This window comes from Pinus tabuliformis, chromosome X (assembly GCF_031772625.1).
Source record: "Pinus tabuliformis cultivar Carrire ecotype Pingquan chromosome X, CPIR1, whole genome shotgun sequence".
NCBI lineage: Eukaryota > Viridiplantae > Streptophyta > Pinopsida > Pinales > Pinaceae > Pinus > Pinus tabuliformis.
In genome coordinates, this window is record NC_142308.1 from 952,755,864 (window position 1) to 952,766,829 (window position 10,966).

Here is a 10,966-nt window from a genome sequence, read left to right on the forward strand (position 1 = left end):
AGACATCTGCTTTGGTTTATGAACCTTCTTTTGAAGATTCCATCATAGGATCTTAAAGACCCTTGCCTTGCAAATGTTCCTTTTCTTTTGATGATGGAGGTCTTCTAAGATTCTTGATCATGATCAATTTTTCTTTCATCATGGATGAGGTCCTATACTAGGTATGCTCCTTCTATATGAATATCTTGAGCTATATCTACCATGCTCCTATATTCTAGAAGATATTTCTACCCATGCATTTTTATTCTCATTATAAATGCTACATCTTCATGAGTATCTAGAACTCTATGTACTTCATGCTTCTAGATTCTAGAAGATGTTTCTAGCCACGCTCCTACATGCTCCTAACCTATTCATAACTTTGAAAGAAGACTTGAAGTAAAGAGTTTGACCTAGTCATAGTAGAGATTCAGAGGATTTTCCTTTTTTTCCGTCTTTTCTTCTTCTTTCATCTCTTTGAGTCATGTAAGCTTCTTCCCTCTTTCTTTTGTTATTGTTGTCCTTCTTAAGCTTAAGACAATTCCTTTTGTAGTGTCCATATTCTTGGCATCCAAAACGTTGGATTTTGGACATGTTTTTGTTGTTTGTTCTTCGTGGACCAAATTTGCCAAATTTTCCGTTTCTCTTAGCCATGGTAACACGTCCTTGCTCCTTTGATCCCACATCTTCCTTTGCTTTAAGTCTGGTTTCTTTTGCCCTGCATAGAGACTACATTTCACTAAGTGTGGTTGCTTCCCTCTTGGCATATATGCTTGATGTGAAGTTTCCCCAACCTTCAGGTAGAGCATTGAGTACTATAATTGTCATCTCTCTATCAGACATGACTTCCCCAAACTCTTGAAGTTGATCTCTCATTTCAGAGATTTTCATGTAGTAGGGAGCTATTCCTTCCTTTGTTATCTTCATCTTGTACAATTCATTCTTTAGAGATATTAATTCTCCGGTTTTGGATATCGAGAATAGCTCTACTAGCTTATCATAATTTTCTTTTGATGTTTCAAATTTGGAGACATAAGGAATGAGAAAGTCTTTGATTGATTCTATTAGAATGATCTAAGCTCTACTTAGCTAGGGCTTGAGTTTGTTCCTTAGCAGGGATAGTGATATTCCTTTTGACATGTTCTAGGGGTTCATTCTCTTTAAGAAGTAAATCAATCCTCTTCTTCCATGCAATAAAGTTATTGGTACCTACCAATTTGTTGCTTTCCTTGCAAAAAGACATTGATGTTATTCAGAAGGAGACATATACTTACTTGATTGATTTTGAGGTGTGGTGGATTTGCTTCTTCCTTGAAGACTTGATGGATTTCCTTCTTTGGATCTTGATGTTCTTCAAGTTTCCTTCTCCAAGTGGACTTTCTTCAAGTAGACTTGATTGATGGCTTGGCTTGTGGTGTAGATCCCTTCTTGATCTGCTCTTCTTTGTAGGTCCCTTTGTACAAAAGGCTTCTCCTTTTGCTTTGTAGTCTTTCTTGATGGAAGATAGATGGTAGGCCTTCTTGTCCTTGAAGTGATTGATACTTCTTGGATTGATGCTTCAACTTTGTAGATGTCTTTCCTTCTTGAGTGCTCTTGAGTTTCCCTTTCCTTGATGTGTCACCTTAGCTCTCATCCCATGTTGAAGATTCTAGGGCAATAAGGTATCGTAGGATTCTTCATTACTTGATAACAATTTGTGGAGTCTTTTTACTTTTAGCTTAATCTTCTTCTTCTTATTATTAATGCATGTATGTGTACTTCATGAAACTACTACCAAAGCATAAGAACAAGAACACAAGATGTTGGCTTTTTGCAAGGCTAAAACCTCTCTTCTCTTGAGAGGAAAACCCTTCGGTAAGTTTTCTCTTATTGAAGCTTCTTTCTTGATCAATGCCAAACCCTAGACCCTTGACTAGAATATCCTCCAAGCAACAATCAAGTTCTTTCTTCTTTCTGCACTTTGTTTTCTGGCACTTCGTCTTCCTTCTTTTGGCACTTCATTCCCCGACACTTCGTCCTCCTCCTTTCGGCAACTGGTGATGGACCTTGTTTATGTGAGCTCTAGAAGAGACTTCAATCTTTGGTCCTAGGTGAGATTCTTCACCAATGAGGATACCTTCCTTCCCTTGATTCAAATTAGCTTCTTCTTGAGGTGTAGTTGCAGACTTGATAGGGTTGCATTGCAACCCTAATTTCTCGCACGTGTGGGAGGTTTCCCCTATACTTTGGTTCCTCTCTTCTTTGCTTGAGTAGGAGGCCTTATAGGCCTAGGTTGGTAGCCCAAACAATGAGATATATGGGACTATTATCTTGTTGTTGTAGTGACCGCAGACTGCCCTATATTTCTCAGACATGTGATTGTTTTTCACCTTAAAAACAGTTCCTTCAACTTCGGTTTAGGTCTCTCCTTCTTCGCTACACTAGAGGCTCCTTCTTCGACTTTTCTTCTCCTTTTTTGGTCTTCCTTGCTCGTTGATTTCAGGGTCATTTGTTGACGTTGTAATGGAGTGGACAACCTCTATATATAGAGCACTGCCCCTCCTTTTAGGCCGACTTGAAGGGCAACTAGAAGGCTGCAGGCCGACTTGAATTTATTCCATTGTTTTGCTTCATTTGGAGGACGTTGTTGCATGGAGAGGACTTGGACTTTGCTTGGAGGTATTCCTTTGACCTTTATACTATTTTATACATAATGTAACATTGTCCTCTAAGGTTCTTACATCAATACTTTGACTTTTGACTTCCTAGAATAGCTTAAACATGTGCTTGACCTAATTCAATGAGCAAGAAACTCATTGACATATATTATAAAAATAATATTTATTTTATTGTTTTGAGGCTTCTACAATCAGTGCTTTGTGTGTTGTTTTCTTCCGGAGTTTTGGCATCCATGATTTGTTTGTATCGATGTTTCGAGCCCTCCACCGTGGCTCATCATTAGGATAGATCAGTAATTGTGTAGGACAGATCTCCTTGAGTTTTAATAAATAGGGATGAGAGATGCACAGGGAATGGAAGCCGACATTGTTTTTTATAAAATAATAATTTTAAATTGATTTAAAATATTTAATTATGTAATTGAATTGAATTGTTTAATTTTTAACTTATGTTTATATAGTTTGATTAATTATTTAATTTTATTTATTTATTTATTTTTAGAAATGTTTAATTATGTAATAGAATTGTTTAATTTTTAATTATATGTTTTAAATAGTTTAATTAATTAATATTTATTTAATTTGTTTATTTATTTTTCAATATTAGTATTATAATTGAATTGTTTAATTGTATGTTTATATAGTTTAATTAATTAATTAATTTTATTTATTTGCTTTTAGAATTGAGTTAGTTAATTATGTGATTGAATTGTTTAATTTTATGTTTATATAGTTTGATTAATTAATTAATCAATTAATTAATTAACTATTTAATTAGTTATGTTTGTTTGTTTTTTTTTTTTTTTTCTTAGAGAAATGTTTAATTATGTAATAGAATTGTTTAATTGTTTAATTATATGTTCAAATAGTTTAATTAATTAATTAATATTTATTTATTTATTTATTTTTCAATATTAGTATCATAATTGAATTGTTTAATTTTATGTTCAAAAAATGAGTTTTTAATTTATTTTTATTTAATTTAATTTCTATATATTGTTTATTTATTTATGATTAATTGTATTATGTTTGTTACTACCCTATTTCATACTTGATTTTTCTTATTATTCAGAGTAAATTAATTAGTTTGAACTTAATAATAATTTAATGTTTAGTACTAGTTTAATTCTAATGTTTGTTTCTATAATTTTAATGTTAATGAATATTAATGTTAATATTGTTAATCTAAGATTTATAGATTATAGTTTTAAGATGTAAATTAATGATTATAATTTTAAGAGTTGGGAGTTTGGGTAGGTGAGAAGAGTTTTAAAGGGGGAGAGGGTTAGGTTAGGTTAGAAGGGGATGTTCTAGGACATTAGAGTAGGAATCCAATTGTCGCTTATTTTCCATCCTTCGTCTCGATTGAGGTTGTTAGGGTTTTTACCTATTTCTATGGCTTCTCTCAGTTTTCTATGGTGATAATGATCAATTTTGGCTACTACTTTAGAGTTTTCAATGCAGATGTGATGATTGGTTTTACTGGAATGTTCAGCCAGAGCTGAGGTTTTTGAGCGGTTATGTTTTATATCGGCGGCATGTTCCTGAACTCTAATATGGATAGATCGACCAGTTTCTCCAATGTATGTTTTTCCGCAAGAACACAAAATATTTATTTTCTTGAATAAATACAAATATCAAAAGTACATTTATGAAAACCGAACCTAGTTACACTTTCTTGAACTGGAGTTCATTTGGACACACACTTGGATGAATTTGGTCTGAAATATCGCAGAAATGACATAAATGAAGAGGAGGACCGAAGTATGAGAGGAGTTTCTTCTTGAGCTTAAAATTTGTGGAAGTTCTACCTTGATACATCTCTTGTTGCTAGTTCCTTGATGATGGATTTGCTATGCTAAAGGAAGGTTTGACTTGGCATCTAGAGGGTGAAGTTTTCTGTGGTCATGGGTCTTGGATATCTCATTTGATTTGATTCTATAAGAATAGAATTTTCAGGGTTTTCCCCTTTGGAGGGGTTTTGCCTTCGCTTGTAGCCTATATCTTGTGTTTTTTCCGTGTTCTTGTGAACTTCATGTTTTTACATTTAATAATTGCTTTTTGAAAGAAGAAAAACATAAAAAGTTAATGCTAACAAATTCACAAATAATTATCACGAAAGGAGAAATTAAATTTAATGTGCAAACTTCCCACTTTCTCCAACATGGTATCAGAGCTAAGGCTAGAAGGACACTGAATATCACTTCTATTGACTCAAAATTTGATGCATCCTTGAAGGATCGCTTTTTCTGTTTGAATTTATCTGGCCAAGTATTGATAAATTGCAGTGGATTAACCAAGATTCTAGGCAATTAAATTAATCTGCATATACTCTCACACTCTGAGGAAGAGATATCTTGGAATTCGCACTATGTGACATCATATTACTTTTGTCTCGAATCATATATTACAGAGATCACATTAATTCGCTATATTACGGAGATCTCTATGGAACATGGTTCGTTTTTCAGTAGCACATATTACAGACTCACATTCGAGTAATAGGCTCATATCTTATAGCCTGTAGCTCGCTTCCTTTCAGTGGATCAAATCCTCTTTCCATGGCTTAATATATCAGTGGTTCGATAAAACTTCACTGTGGCTAGCATTATAATCGCACATATGATGGTATCATTATTCTCTGGTTCGTTAGCATTACAAGGGCATACGTAGCAGCATAACTTGATTTTGACATTGCTTATATTACTCGCATAGTAGCCCTGTATTCTACAGTGGCTCGATATAACAATGACTCACATTTTTGACTTGTGTGATATATATTACGACTCATTTATCTATATATCTATAGATTCACTCTTAGGATCATATATATGGATTACAATGGCTTGGTTGGGCTCATTAATCCCGTGGCATGACACGATAATATGCTCGTTAATCTCTACTCTACATACAGTGGCATCATGCCATAGATATGTACATGTCGACATCACATTGTGTATGGCCCATATTCATAGTGGTATCACTTTATACTATAATGGTCAGTTACATATGATTCGTGTAGCATCGTAATTTATGTCCAATAACTCAAATAATGACTTGCATTTCTAATCTCAAGACATGATCTCACTACATATTTTGCGTGACTCACATATGGTGGTTTGTCATTTTTCATGACATGACAAGCTTTTTATGTTTCAATGTTGTGAAAATCATTATCGGGATTAAATTGGCGAGGGGAAAAATCATAAAAAAAAAAATCAGTAAAAATAGGGAAAAAAATCAGTGAAAATCGAGAAAAAATCGTTATATATATATATATATATAATTTTTTTAATATCTAAAGCATCTACAACATAAAATAAATACATTGACACATAAATATGATAAAAGAATTAATATATAAGATGTGTAATATCATTTCTAGTGCTACATCACACATAAAAATGAATCATGTCTTCAATAGTAAGTCTTGACTCCTGGGTCCCAACTCAGCCTCAACATATCAACAAAAAATATAATAATGTATCTCATATCATGAGTCATAATGTCATATAAAATCAAATGAACCAAATAACTAATACTCTTGATTTCCTCTGCTCCTTTTGCGAGAAAATGCAATAGGTTTCACTTTCCCTCTAGATGTAGATGCCAGTAGAGTTGGTAGTGCAATCTGTTGTGCTCTAGAAGCTGAAGAAATAGGAGCTAGAGGAGGTAGACCACGTCCTCTACTGGTGGCAGGGGTAGTCTGGGTAGGTGGTGTCACCTCCTCCTCCTCCTCCTCCTCCCCCCCTCTATGCCTTCCACTACTTCCTGCTCTAACCAATCATCGGCAGACTCCATGAGAGGCCTCTTGGCCTCAACCCTCCATGCAACAGTGGTGTCAATCCCATCCAATGAGATGGCCTCCATATCAAGTATCCTTTCAAGTTGCTGATGAGCCCCAATTTTGGTACAATTTGGGCTCATTTTGGCCTATTCTACTTGCTCAAACCATTCATTTTTTATTGCTTATGCATGCATTTCTTAGTTTATTCATGTTGTTTGTAGGAAGAAGGGTAGGCACTGTCTCTACGTGACTAATGCATTATGATTCCAAGTTTTGGCATTAAAAGGGAGCAAAAGACAACGAAAAAGGAGATAAGGAGACAACGAGGTGGCACTACGGGTTTTGGGAGAGGATGTCCACGGTTCTAGGGACATCCCTCGTGATTCCCATCAAGAACTCCGAGCTCTAATTCATCTCCCCTCCGAGCTTAGAAAGCAGCCAGATGTTCTACAGGAACAACAGTTATAAACTGCTCTACAGGAACAGCAATTATGACCACCCTACAGGATCAGCAGTTAAACTCTAGTTGGACAGCCGAGCTCCTAAAATGAAGGACACTTGTTGGATCATCGTTTTTGTATAAGTATGGAGGCTTTAGCCTTAGATAGGTTGTTGAAACTCTCGTATTGCTATTGTAATTTTGGAGCACAGTTCAGTTTTCGTTCCTTTTTGTAAGCCAATTTGGCATGATATCAGTTATGAATAAAGAAGGCAGTTTGTGATCTAGTTCTGAGTTTTTCTTAAGGAGACTATAGCTCTCAGGTTAGGGCCCAACCTGAGAGCCATAGGTCCCCTCTGCTGTAGTGTTGTTTCCATTTCATTTCAGCACTTTAAGCTTTTCATTTACACATGCAATTCGAATTACAGATTGATGAGTTGGTCTTTTTCATGAGTTAGATAGAAGATTGCTTATGGTGAATTTGTTTCCACTTGCTTAGTGTAGCAGAGGTTAGATATATTCGATTGGAGCTCAACAAAAAGGTTGTTAAGGCTCACGGCCGTCTCATCTGGGATTGGAGTGAAGTCCATGATTAACCACCAAAAATACGCATTTCTTTATTCCATGGTTGCTGCAAACACAGTGACGTTATGTTAGATGCTTCCGCATAATTCACACCTGCACCACACTCCCTTACCACAGCTTCATGCACCTTCTCCTTCACGTTTAGATTGCTGCTCATTGAATTTACAAGCATAAGTAGTTTAGGTTGATGCATTTTTGGTTGAGTGACAGTCATAAGCATTTGTTTCACTTACACTGCTCTCTCTCGTTCCATCACCTTGTCCTCCATCTTGATCACGCATGCAGACATCTCTTTGATCCCTGCTCCGCTCTGTTACCTCACAAAGCCTCTCACTCCTCACGTACTTCCATCCTTTAGCCTTTCGTTGACATAACCATTCACCTTCCATCCCACTCCCTACACTCACTTCCCATCCTATTCTTCCACTTCTAAAGCCATCACCAGCCTTATTCCTACCTTACACATCTCCCCCTACCATTCCATTATCCCTCCATCACTCCAAACACTCACGGTAGGTCATCCTGTAGCCAGTTGTAGACATCCTGTAGAAAACAGAGTATCCTGTAGGATTCTCCACAGCCATCCTGTAGGAGGCCACTCTCTCGGTTGCTGAGCATCTGAATGCGAGGAACCTCTGTGGATGGGTGCTAAGGATCCTTAGGGACCTCTCCTAGCCTCCCCAACCTATCCCACGCTTTCCTTCCTTCTCCATCCCATCTGCACAACCAAACCCTAGTTAGCACAAGATCGCCATCATTCCACACACTTAAAGGAAAAATACAAAAACATAACTTTCATGATGCAAGTAGTTTAGATCCATGCATTTTCATTTATTAGAGGTAGTGACAGCATTGGTAGAAGTTGCATTTACATTCCTTGCATTGTAGAGGTCAGACTAGTTAAATTAGGGTTTCCTAGGTTTACATGCTTTGATTTGCTTTCAGTTCATTTTTGCCAAGTAAAGTAGCTTTCCTTTGAGATTAGCTTTCGTCCATCAATTAGCAAGCTTCTTCTGAGAGCCTATAGAGGTTGGCTTGAGCCCTAGCGGACTTGTGCCAGCTGACCAAGTGACAGCTGCGACAAGAGCTAGTACTTGTGCATATAGCACCGTCGCTTCCAAGTTTGTACGAACTACCGGGTTGATAAAATGAGAGACAGGAAGCCCCAGGAGTTGTAGCATTATTGCTACAATACTGGAGCTCACCATCTTTTTGGCGCCGTTGCCGGGGAAGCGTCAGAGTATTAGTAATTGTTGCTTTTCTTCTACTTCCATACTCTTACTTCTGCTCAGTAGTTTACTTCATTTCCATTTTGCAAAAGTAGCTTAGCATTTCTTGCTTTCCTAGATTAGCATTTCCTGCTTTCCTAGATTAATATTTCTTGCTTTCCTAGAGTAATTTTTCTTGCTTTCCTAGATTAGCATTTCCTGCTTTCCTAGATTAATATTTCTTGCTTTCCTAGAGTAGCTTTCCAATTTTGCAATTTCATTTGAGCAATATAGTTAGTTGTAGATCACTTTGTTTCAGTTTTGCAGGTACCAAAGAAAAAGCAAAAGCACTCAAAACAAAAGAAAGAAAAGTCTTCTCCATTTCATGCCTCGTAGGAATCGAGATAGATCAGGCAAATTCCTACCAAACACCCCCACCACATCACTGAGTCACCCTTCTCTCTTCTTTGGTGACAGTGACCCAGAGGAACCTATAGGTGAACATCCGGAGATATACCAAGACCCTATAGAAGAAGAAGAGTTAGAGACCACTCCATCTATAGCCATGGCTGATAATAGGAGAGAGGATGAGAGAATAGAAGGAGCTTTCCCCATCCGAGAAACCAATGGAGAGATGAAAATGAAAAACATTAGCCCCTCTGCTTTGCCTCACTTCCATGGACTGACCACTGAGGATCCTGATACCTTCCTATTTGAGTTTGTTGTCCTCTGTAGAACCTATGACTATACTGAAGATGAGCAAAAGCTGAAGCTTTTCCCTTCCATTCTTAAGGATGCAGCCCTACGCTGGTTCATGGGATTACCTGGGAATAGCATAGCTACTTGGGCTCAGATGCAGCAAGCCTTCAATACCAAGTATAGGGATTATTGTAGGTCCAAGGAAACTAAGGGAGAGATCTTTCGAATGACCATGGGGAATGATGAGTCTTTAGAGGATTACGAGGAGAGGTTCCAACTTAGCTATAAACGGGCCAGGTGCACACTTGACCCTCAATCCCTCAAGTTGGTTCTACTCCGAGGAGTCCCTGAAGATCTCTTAGACACCCTTCGCATGTTAGCTGGGGGGGACATTTACCAACTGCCTTATGAGGACATCAAGACTGTGTTTCGAAATCATTCCAGGGCAGCTAGGAAACGAGGTAGAGGAAATCTCCTCTCCACCGGTGTCCCTTTCTCCAAACATGATTTTACAAACCAATTAGAAGATCTTAAGAGTGAGGTGAGACAGACCATTGCCATGCAGCTGGACACATTCAGGATCCAGCAGAAGAAAGAAGAAGCTGAGAGAGCCTTGGCTGTCTTCTGTCCTAGGTGCACCAGAAGACACCCTAAGAACGAATGTCCATTGCATTCGGTTGAAGTGTGTTTCGTTTGTGAGGAGGACCACCCAACAAATCAGTGTCCAACCTTACCTGGGTTTAAAGCCATGTACCAAGGAACTGAAGCCCCCACTGAACCTCTCTACTTCATCAACCAAAGGAGGCCTCAAGGATCTAGACCTTATCAGCAGGGGATGCAAGGGGCATCTCAAGCTTATTACAACCCCAACCAGTCAACTCCTATGCCTTCCTGGGGTCCCCCTGCTCATCCTTCATGGTCTATGCCTCCCCCATGGTCTTATCCACCTCAGTACCCTACTCAACCTCCTTCTCATCCATATCACTCACATATCCAGTCGCAGCCTCAATGGAGTGCTCCTCAGTCGGGGTGGAGGCCCCAATACAACACTCCTCCTGCCATTTTGCCTCCACCACCAGTTCAACCTCAGCCTTTACCTCCTGCTCCTCCAAGGCAACCTCAGATGCCTGCTCAACCGAACCCGAACCCGAACAATAGACAGGCTCAGCAGGTATATACTGGGGAGACCTCATGCCCTACCTATGCTGTGGAGATCCAGGAGATCAATCTTAGATCTGGAAAGACTCTTCCAGATCGCCAACCTCCTCCCCCAGAGGATGAGGAAAACCATCAGGAGAGTGAACCAAAGCCTATTCCACCCTTTCCTGAGAGGCTAACAGCCACCACACAACCTAACCCAGAAGAAGATGAGATTTTGGGTGAGCTCAAGCAGTTGTGTGTAAAAATCCCACTTCTCCAAGCCATCAAGGATGTGCCAATATATAACAAGCTGGTTAAGGAGAAGTGTTTCAAACACCCAGGTAGACGGAAGAAAGATGCCTCAACTATCAATGTCATAGGACAACTGTCTGACCTTATGCTAGGACAAGTCATCTACCCAAAGTACTTAGATCCTGGAAGCCCTGTAGTAGATGTTCACATCAATGGCACC